The sequence below is a fragment of the Callorhinus ursinus genome, unplaced genomic scaffold (assembly GCF_003265705.2).
Source record: "Callorhinus ursinus isolate GAN/ISIS: 27379988/994484 unplaced genomic scaffold, GSC_fseal_2.0 scaffold4, whole genome shotgun sequence".
Classification (NCBI taxonomy): domain Eukaryota; kingdom Metazoa; phylum Chordata; class Mammalia; order Carnivora; family Otariidae; genus Callorhinus; species Callorhinus ursinus.
The window spans coordinates 157,947,875-157,958,459 of record NW_027397066.1 but is presented as its reverse complement, the minus strand read 5'-3'; the positions used below and the strand labels follow the sequence as shown (position 1 = coordinate 157,958,459).

At 44.0% G+C, this 10,585-nt stretch overlaps 1 non-coding gene across 1 annotated transcript; it reads left to right on the top strand.

Annotated features, from left to right (window-relative positions):
* The first annotated feature begins 1,358 nt into the window (after positions 1–1,358).
* LOC112826291 (U6 spliceosomal RNA) lies at positions 1,359–1,462 on the top strand. The gene has a single exon (XR_003208901.1). It is a non-coding gene; the product is annotated as a U6 spliceosomal RNA (small nuclear RNA).
* The last annotated feature ends 9,123 nt before the right edge of the window (positions 1,463–10,585 follow it).

Here is a 10,585-nt window from a genome sequence, read left to right as displayed (position 1 = left end):
TATTCCCACCACCCCACCCCTGGGCCAGTTTCAGTTGGATGAGAAGGAAGGGGCATCTGGAGCTGTGCTGATGAAGGTCTAATGGAGACTATGAAATGTTCTACTTCCTTTTTTCCACCTTGCACGCCGCTTTGCCTTCCACGAGGTCTGTGTTTTCTGCCTTTCTGGAGCCAAGTTCTTCCCTTTCAAACACTCTGATCCTGGGGAAGGAGTTCTCGATTCCTCCCTTCCAGTTGATAGCACCTCAAGGCTCATCCTTAATAAAAACCATTAAGTTCTGTTTCACAACCAAAGACATTTCAGGCATTGGTGTGGTGGTAAATATGGAAACCGTCAGTGCTATTTCCTGTGTCCCTAAAATCATGTTGTGAGGCGGGGAAACTTTTACCTCTGGGTGAAGGGTGCTGGTTGAAATCATGGTGTCAGATTCTGGGTTTCCATCGCCTTGCTCTGAAGGCGGACACAACTCCCCCGTGCCCCCGTTGTGGCCAAAGAGATCTAGCCCTCAAGGCAACTTTGGGATTGACTCTGGAATGACCAGGTCACCACCGCTCCCATACTTGGTCTGCCTGCTAGCACACCAGTCATCTCAAACCCTGGGGTTGACTCATGGACTTTTCCTCCTCAATGTTTTCTGCAAAGCTTTATGACTTTTGTTTCCTTGCCTGCTAGGTAGACTTGAGACCAGCCCTAGGTCTATTTTGGCTGCTTTCACTCTGTTTTGATTCCTTTTTTCTAGTTTCCTGGCAGCCTAGCCTTGCACCATCTCTGATTTTGCTCTCAAACACCTGTCTTGGTGCTGACTGCTTCGTCTGTCCCTTCTTGCTATAAAGTGAGAAGAAAGGGGGTAACACAGACTGATGGCTCACACAAGGTCTTCTGTAGAAGGTAGGAATTTGAACTGGGTCCTGATCTTTGTGTAACATCCCAATGAGTGGAGAGAGTTGGGGAAGGGGGCAGAAGGAAGCGGAAGTGCAGCGGTGCAGCGTGGTATCGTAGGAAAAAGCATTGTTGGGTGTTGGACAGAACTAGGTTCAAAGTGTGAGTGGGCTCTGGTACTTCGGAACACTAATGCAAGCTTTATGCATGTTGTAATCCCAGTGGTTTCTTTGCAGAGTTTGGGTCAAACAAGAGAGGGGCATTCAAGAAAATCCACAGGAAATTCTCTCTTTCCCAAACTCAATACAAGATGGAGGCTCTGGTGGTGCATGTTTGTATATGCATATGTGTACCCAACTTCTAAAGCCCTTTTTCATGATAAAAGTAATGAAATCGCCATATGATTTGTTTTTTTACTATAAAAGAAGCAGCTTCTGAAAAATGTATGATGAGTGTTTTGAGCATGAAAAATTGCCAGAGCGCTTGCTTTGGCAGCACGTATACTAAAATTGGAACAATACAGAGATGAGTATGGCCCCTGGGCAAGGATGACATGAAAACCCGTGAAGCCTTCCATATTTTTTCAAAGGCAAAAAAAAAAAAAAAGGAAAAAAATGAAAAATTGTCAGAAATGTTCTTGAGCAGATCCTTTATCCTCTCTGTACCTGGGCTTTCTTATTTGTAAAATGGGGATCACACAGCTTGTTTCCCAGTGTTACTGGGTCTGTTAAATAGTATGCTAGTGTAATGCCCCTACTAGGTTCTCAAAGAATGGGATTTTTAGGTCATTTCATGCTGCCTACAATGCTGGTTTACTTAGTAGGTTGGAGAAAGCCGCAGAGAAGGAAGAGCTCCGGCTTCTGCTCTCACCTCTTGCGTGGTCAATTGCTCAACACTGAGCAATGAGTGTACTTCCTCTACAGGTGTGCCTGTTCCCCTGAGCCCGGGCTTGAGTGTTTTGATTGCTGGAACTTGCACACTGGGCTAATGATGACTTACCTTGCCCTTGTTAAAACTTGGCCTGGGGATATAACGTGATGTCAGCGCCTTCCCCTCCCAAGTGCCTGTGTCCCTGTCCTCTTTCCCTGTGATGATGAATTGTAGCCGTTGGTGGCATTGTACACTTAACACAAAGCATTGTTATGGAAACTCCTGTATGATGCTGAGTTCAGGGAGACTTGATGTTGGGAGTAGCTTGGGCTCTTAATTAGTATTCATCTGTTCTTGTTAATCAGATGTGCTTGTGAGCTTATGCGGACATGTCTTGTCCCAGCTCAAGGACGAAGCTGCCTTGGACAAACCCCTTCCTCAGAAGACCTTAGCACACTGCCATGTCCATCTTGCTGCTCACTGCAGCTCTTTCTATAGTTATTGATCAACTGCTTTGCCATTGGGTTTTGATCTTTGTTTCTGGATTTCCATCTTTGGACTTGAACCTCTGCCTGGTCATTGTCATTGTCATTGTCTCTGGTCTTTAATTCCTAACTTCTTCCCTTCCCTTTGATCTAGAAGCCTCGTTGGGCTCCATAGTTTCTCTTTAGTAAGTGAAAATGTTGTTGGTCATTGTCCAGGTATCAGTAGTTGGGTCTCTAGTACTGGAAGTCCAAGATTCTTCAATTCTGTCTTTAGCTGAATCCTTGGTAGAAGTCTTTTTTATAGGCCAAATTCTGCCTGACCACCTATATCCATCCATGCTGCCAGAAATGCCTTCCTGGAAGGGCTTCTAGACTCCAGACTAAATCTTGGAGGAGATTCTGATTCGAAAGGTCAGGAGAAGGGGTGGGATGATGGGAGACTAAGGGGGAATGGGGCCTAGACCTGCCTAAGGACTCCAGGTGCTTCCGGTACAGGTGGTTCACGGATCATTCACTTTGAGCAACACTGACCAACGCTGAAGTTTCTGGAAGTCTGGCTTTCATATAAAGGGAGATGTTGTCATGTTGGCCAACAGAGGCTTAAAGCCACAGTTTAAACATGAGGTAAGAATGATTGTTTTAAATCAGAGTTTCTTTGGGGACTGAAAACAATTTAAATTTCTAAATAAGTTAAACATTCTCTCCCTAAGTTTGTCTGTCCTAAGCATTTTGCTTGATTAGCTCTTTCTTCAGAGGAAATTCAGAGGTGAATTTCAGGCCATGCTTTGCTCAAATAACTTTAATATTTGAATGTGTTCAAGTCTGTGTTTATAAATGATGCCCAGCCTTACAAAGTAGAAAGTGTATTCTCATCAGGTACCATTGTCACTTTTCCCCCTCCAGTCCTTGCCCTCAATCTGCCCCATATTCCAGCTGGCTCCCACAAATGTTAGTTAATGTCTTTCCGATAAGTGCTTCATGGGTGATCTTGCTCTCAGCCATATTTTTGGAGGAAGAGATAAAAGGAGACTGAAAAATTAAAATCAAGATAAGCGGTCTCTCCCTTGGAATGTTATTAAGAGGATGTGGTCATTTAAAAGTACTTTTCCCTCTTCTCCTCAGTGTTTGACATCTGAAGTCATGGAAGATGCTATCACACCTTGCTTTATTAACATAGCTAGAGTCACCTGTTTTGAAAAGTCCAGCCACATTAACCTTAAATGAAAAGAAAGTGGAACAAAAGGAAAGATAAAGGGAAACTAGGTTTTGGCAGCGGGAGATGCCAGCTCTCAGCCAGGCCCTGCAGCTACTCTGTTAAATGGCCCCATGAATTTATTTTATAGGGAGATCATCTCTACTCTCCGAGTATACTGAGTCTGCCATGGTCCAGACAAGGTTCAGAACCCAGTTAAATTATATAACATGTTGATCTACAGGGGAACAAAGAAGGGGGTAGAAAGTTAGGGAAGGGACCAGATGGTGGAGATGGTGAGGATTGGCTTGCTTTGGAGCCCGGGAGGACTTGCTGAGAAGGGTCAGAGGGTTTAAGAGAAGTTGGACTGAGGATTTATAGGCTAATGCCACAGCCACTGAGCCCGAGGCCAAGGGCGTGTGCTGGCAATGCCGGGCTCCCCCAGGCAAGGTGAGGTGAGGTGGAGCTGGGAACTCGGGCTTTACTGTAGCTGGTAGAAGCTTTAGAGCAAGACACTGTCGCTAATTCCATTTCTGTGCACTGAGTCCCAGCCTTCTTGTTTCTTGTTGTTAGAGATGAAATGTTCCTAAAAGGTGGATGGGGTGGGGGTGGTTGGAGTAGGAGTGGTTTTTTTTTTTTTTTTTTGGGTGTGGTGACCTTCTAGCCCAGATTTTATGAGATATGTAGACTCCCAACGTCCTCCTTCATGGACCTCTTAAGTCACTTGTCAAAGCATATGTTCTGCTTGGGGGGTTGGAGACCGCCATATTTGTTTCTCTGACGGTCTGTCACTGAGTGACTGTGGGGCCTGTAAAACTTTACTTCCAGGTCTGCTACTTCCCTTCTAGAGTCTAACGGGGCAAGTGATTTTAGTTCATTAGGATAATAAGATAGTTTATTATTCACTAGAATAAAGAGGACTGAAGAATGGGTTTGATCAAAAGTGAGACAGTTGGTTTTGCTCTGGTCCCTGAGCACAGGTAGAACACCTCCCCTACAGCAAGCTACATTGCAAATGGTTGCCTTTAGTCGCACAGCCAAGAAAGTGAGGAGGGGGCAAAGATCGGGTGTGAATTTATTTTTCCACTTAGGAAAACAGCTCGAAGTATTTGTCATCCTGATGGCTTCATCAATGTATGGAAAGGAACAACAAATTTGTAACCTGGTAGGAAGTGTTTTTTGCTCAGTAAAAACACTGGAAAAGGGGCACCTGGGTGGCTCGTCGGTTAAGCGTCTGCCTTTGGCTCGAGTCATGATCCCAGGGTCCTGGGACTGAGCCCTGCATTGGGCTCCCTGCTCAATGAGAAGCCTGCTCACCCACCCCTCTGCCCCTCTCCCCTGCTTGTGCTCTCTCTCTCAAATAAATGAAGTCTTTAACATAATTTTAAAAAAAAACACTGGAAAAAATTTTGAGCTGTTATTATTTTGTAGGAGTGAAGGGGATTATTAGTCCTGGACCATGATGAATACAGAGCCTGGCACTTACTAGGAACTGGGTAATGATGTTGCATGATATATGAATTGCCTGGACCTTGAGTTGTGTGATTCAGCAGTTTTCCTGGAACAGACACATATCTTTTAAATATCAAAATTGTTGGATGTATATATGAACAGCTGTCAGTTAAATATGACAAGGGCATTTGCTACTTTGAAGAGGACATTTATATACATACATATGGTGAGACCATGGTATTAATATTTGGGATGTTTTAAGGTAAAAATAAATCAGTTTTACAGCAGTAAGTGACTGATTTGTTTAAGCCTTGCTTTTCGATTTTGATTCTTTAAAATTTTATTTTTGTCTTATAAAAATAGCACATTGGAGGGAAAAAAAATAAAAGAAACCATGCTGCAAAAGACAAAGCCAAAATGGCAAGCAACTCTTTAAACAAAAACAATTACTATCAACATTTTATTATGTAACCTTCTAGCCTCATGAAATTGCACAGACTACATACATGGCTGGACCACACAGCGAGAGAAGTAGGATGGGTTTGAATTGATCGGCAAGAGATAGTCTGAAAAGCAAGAAGTGGCCAAATTAGCTAGCACTTTCTGTTATATTCAGTGTGTGCAGTGGGCATCTTCTTCTGATGTTTAAGAGTTGCCATTGATGGTTTCTAAGCAGTGGAGTGACAGAATCAGATTTCCTCCCTGCAAAGAGTCTGCTGTCCCCAAAGGAGGGAATGCATCTGGGGGCAAAGGCAGGGCATTCCTGAATGCTGAAAGAGAATTTAGGAGGCTTTTGAGAATGAGGCCTCAGTTAAGATAGTAGCAGTGTGAATGTGGATAAGTGGACAGATTAGAAAGACAATTAGAAAGAAATCTATTTGCCAAGAGGGGAAAGGGGCAAGAGTCGAAGACCACATTCAGGTGGATGGAGATGCAATTCTGTGAGTTTGGGAAGGAGGATAAGGAGGAAGTCTCACACAATGAAGGAGGTTTGGAGAATTCGGTTTTGGATATGTTACGTTTTGAGTGCCTATAGTACATCAGAGAGGAAGTATCCAGTTGGATTTGTGTTGGATATGTGGATCATTTTCAAGGGAAATACTGTTTTGGAGTTATTAACGTATAAACAGGAACTGAAATATGTGAGTAGATATAGTGCCAAAGGAGAGTACGTAGGAGGAAAAGAGAAGAAGGGTCAGCACAGAAATCTGAACAACTCCATAATCTCGGGACGGGGAAGGGGAAGTAGAGACTGAGAAGAGTTGTCATGGAGGGCCTTTTATGGAGGACAGAATGTTTATCAGTGCCAAATGGAGCAGATGAATCACATAAGATAAGGATTTTGGATTTAGCAACAGGAGATATTTTGACCTAGTTTAGAGTCATTTCAGGGAAGGTGGACACCAGATTCTAAAGAATCAAAGAGTGAATACAAGGTGAGGAAATGGAAATGAAAGCAGACATCTCTTTGAAGAAGATGGTGTGGTTACGAGAGTCGGGGAGGCAGGGAGAGGCAGCTGAAAGAAAAGACAGCACTGAGAGGAGGGAGGCATAAAGGGAGAGGGGCACCTGAAGGCCCGGGGTCTTGCATGAGGGGGAACGGGGCTGGGATCCAGACCTCAGGTGGATTCATTATTCTGAGACAGGAAGAGAGATTCTGCACCTTTCGTGGCAAGGAAATATATAAAAGGACATATGTAGATGGCTATGGTGGCGGGGAACTGAGGGACATCTCCCGTGGTGGTTTCTATTTTGTCTGTGCAGTGGGAGGCAAGATTTTCTGCTTGGGCATTATTAGTAGAGAGGTGGCTGGGTGGGACTGGAGAAGGTTTTAACCACTGCTATGGAGAGTGGAAAAGGGGGCTGAACAGGGATGGAGAAGATTCCCAGGCAGCACTGAAAGTCCTGTTAAGCTGGAAGCTGATCAATTTTAAGTCACACCAAATCTGTGCGTGGCTTTATGATCTTCTTCTCTAGCTGAGGGCTGGGATTTTTCCAGTTGAGTGTGACAGAGATTGATGGGGCAAGCTATTTGAGGGCGATGCAATTGCATGGTTGAAGTGATTAACCATGTGGAGAAGGCTGAGCAGAGAGAATGGGGACAGGACAGGTTTTGGGAGATCAGGAGAATGCAGAAAGGTCAAGGGCCTGAGGTCAGAGGAAGGTTAAGGAACTGATGTAGTGCTGATAAGTGAATAGGAGAGCCATAAAGGAAGGATGTTGCAGTCAGAGATTCTGGATTTAAGATTTCTGAATTGTACCATTGTCAGAAAAGGCTAATATTGAATACATTTTGGTATGATAATGACCAGAGTAAACCACAGCCATACTGGGGTGTGCCTCCTGATTCCAAAGTTTGGCTATGAGGTGGAGCTGAGGAAGAACTAAGACTTTGAGCACTGGATGAAGCATTCTCACGAATATTGAATTTGTCCAGACCGGTGAGGTGACTTGAGAGTGAAAAGGACCATCACGAGCCTGTTACCAATATCATCTACAAGGCGTTCCTCCCCATATCATTCCAGAGTATACTTGGCCTGGGTAACAGCGACAAAGAGAGGAGGAAAATGGGGTAGCCAGATGGCCTCTCTCAGTTCTTTGGGACTGCTGTAACAGAATTCCATGAACCGGGTGACTTATGAGCATCACAAATTTATTTCTCATAGTTCTGGAGGCTGGAAGTCCAAGATCAAGACGATGGTAGACGTGATGTCTGGTGAGGGGCCCCTTCCTGTGCGTGGATGACTTTTTCGCTGTGTGCTCCCAGGGTAGAAGGGCTGAGCAAACTCTTTCAGGTCTCTTTTATCAGGACACTAATCCCATTCATGAGGGCTCTACCCTAGTTATCTCTCAAAGTCTCCACCTCCTAATACCATCACTTTAGGGGTTAGGATTTCAGCATATGAATTTTCAGGGAGACACAAACATTCGGCACCTAACAGCCTAAGCCTCAGTCAGTCAGCAGTTTTATAGAACAATGGCAAAATCAGTCTGGAACAGCACTGGGACAAAGTGGCCTTTGGGCCCTACTCATCAGGCTTGAGATTTGGAAGAATAACTATTTGGGAAGATGGCAAGGGACAATGATTTTTGAGGAATCGGGTTTCAGATGAGAAACTGAAGGTGATATTAAAAGAGAAGGCGAAGATAGTTACCTTGGAATGGGCAGATTTTGGAAGGAGGATAGTAGTAGGAGGTTGATTCAGGGAGAAGGGGCATAAAGCATTAAAAAACATGTGGACATTCAATGAGAAAGTTATATATATTTTTTAAAGTTGATCTGATTATTTTTTAAAACTGAAATTCATCTGTATTGTATACTATTAAAGCTATTTGAAAAGAAAGAAAACGTGGATGGGAGGGGCTAGACACTGGCTAGATCTTGAGTGGTGACTTTGGATGACCAGGTATAAGGCATGAAAGGATTAGCAAGCGCCAGGCTTTTCAAATAGTCCTAGAAGTCTCCTGATGGATAGGGGATGGGGAAGGGACGAGCTCAGGCCTGTGCGGAGGGAGTGAGCCATGGCCTGGAGTGACTGTGTTTTTAGGAAATCCCAAGACAGATGAACAGGCTGTCACTGGAATTGGTTCCGAGATTTTGACCAAATGTTGGAAACCCTGATGGTCTCTGTGGGACATATACTGTATCTGGCTTACTAAAGCAGAGTATACTTGCAGTATGACTTAACTGTGCTAGAGTTGAGAATAGCGTTCTCTCCTCAACTGGAAGCCACAAATCCCTTATCACACAGTGGGAAGCAGAGATGCATTTCATTGGCAGGCAGGGGTCTGAATTAGTGAGTTCTCAGCTTAGCCTGCTGCACGCTGCCTCCAGGTATGATGTCAAGTAGCACATAGCTATTCAGTTGATTACTTATTCAATAATTGGGCTTCAGTTTTGAAAAGTGGAGTGATGTGCATTGCTCTTCAGACTTTATAGTAGAGTGGTGGGGTGGGCTTAGCCAATGCCTCACTCTGGCACTCAAGTTCTTCTTGGGGTAAGATATCAAAGGGCCATGGGGAATTCAGTTCATGGCAGAGCTTGAGTATAGGGAAGAAGAATTAGTGAATTGAGGGCTATTATGAGAATAACTGTATGACAAAATAAAGATATAAGAAGACACGATGTAGTTTGCCTTGCAGATGGTCATATTCCTTCTGTGTTCTAGCTCTTTAGTATGATGCTTTGCACAAAGTTAGCAAATATCCAAACATGTTTGTTGCTGAGTCTTTTGTTACCAGGAGAAAGTAACAGCAAGTGTAAACTTTTATCAGGAAAGAAATAGAATTATGTGGTGTTGTTATAAGCTGGCAGACTTAAAAGATACCCAAATGGCACCTGGAATTAATTTCTCTATTCACCATGGCAACATGCCCTGCATGCCCCAGCATACCCTGCTATTGCTGCTAAGGCTCAGCATTCTACTGGAGGAAAAGTCATAGATTAGTTGGTGGGTAATGGAATCCTTTCCTTTCCTTCTTCCCTCCCTCCCTCCATCCCTCCCTCCCTCCCTTCCTTCCTTCCTTCCTCTACTCACAGATGCTTAGCTCATGCTGCTTTGTGTTAAGAACCGGAACACAAGGATAACCAAGCACTTTGCAAGCACTCTGCAGTGCAGTTGGCTATAAGCTTGGCCATGCTGGGGAAAGCTTCCCAGGTGACATGGGCTTTGGCCAATGAAAAGGAGTTTGGGGAGAAGAATATTCATTAGAAGGAATGATACATGTGAAGTAATATGTGAAGGTGATGAGGCAGAAAAGATAATGGTGGGCCTAGATTTTGAGGGGCTTCCATTTGAAGCCAGGATGCTCAGTTGTCCTCTAGGCAATGGGGAGCTACCAAAGCAAGGACGTGAAATGATCATGCTTGCACTTCAGGAACATCCTTGTAGTGGCCGTGTGGAGTTTCTCGGAATGAGGAACTGACTCCGGTATATTGAAACAGCTGGGGCCTTGCCACTCAAAGCATCCATCGTGGAGCATCAACATCACCTGGGAGCATGTTAGAAATGCAGGCTCTGGGGCATCACTCAGAAGGACTGAATCATTTTAATGAGATTCCCCGGTGACTTTTATGCACAGTAAATCTGAGAAACACCGATTCAGGAGCTATGCTGGTAGCTCTTAGGGCGCTCATGCAGGTCCCCTGGGAGGGACAACCTGACCTGTTCTTTCTCTTATTCCACAGATTCGCAGACAGTTCGATGATCTTTTCAACTCCATTTTTGAAAGGCTGATAGAAATTCAAAAAATTTTAAGTATATTTCAATGATTTGAAAAATTCTATCACTTTAAGCCATGGCTTTTCAAAACATTTTAGTCATGGAATTTTTTTTCCTTTTTAAAGATTTTATTTTTTAAAGTAATCTCCACACCCACCGAGGGCCTCGAAATCACAATCCCGACAACAAGAGTCATATGCTCTGCTGACTGAGCTAGCCGGGCGGTGCATGGGCTCTTAATGTGTGAATGGCTTCAGGAGGGCACATAGGAGAATATCTTTTCTATGCTATTTCATTCCTTAAGCTTGGTGATGGGATACAGATGTTCATGTATTATAATCTGCCATTTTGGGTAGGTTGTAATATTCCATCATTCTGACGCATAAGACCTTGATTAAACAGTAATGTTTAGCGATCTACAGAAGAAGCCCAAGTGTCCCCTCAAGACTCATGTCAGGGGTGGGAGTAAAATCTAAATGATGGTG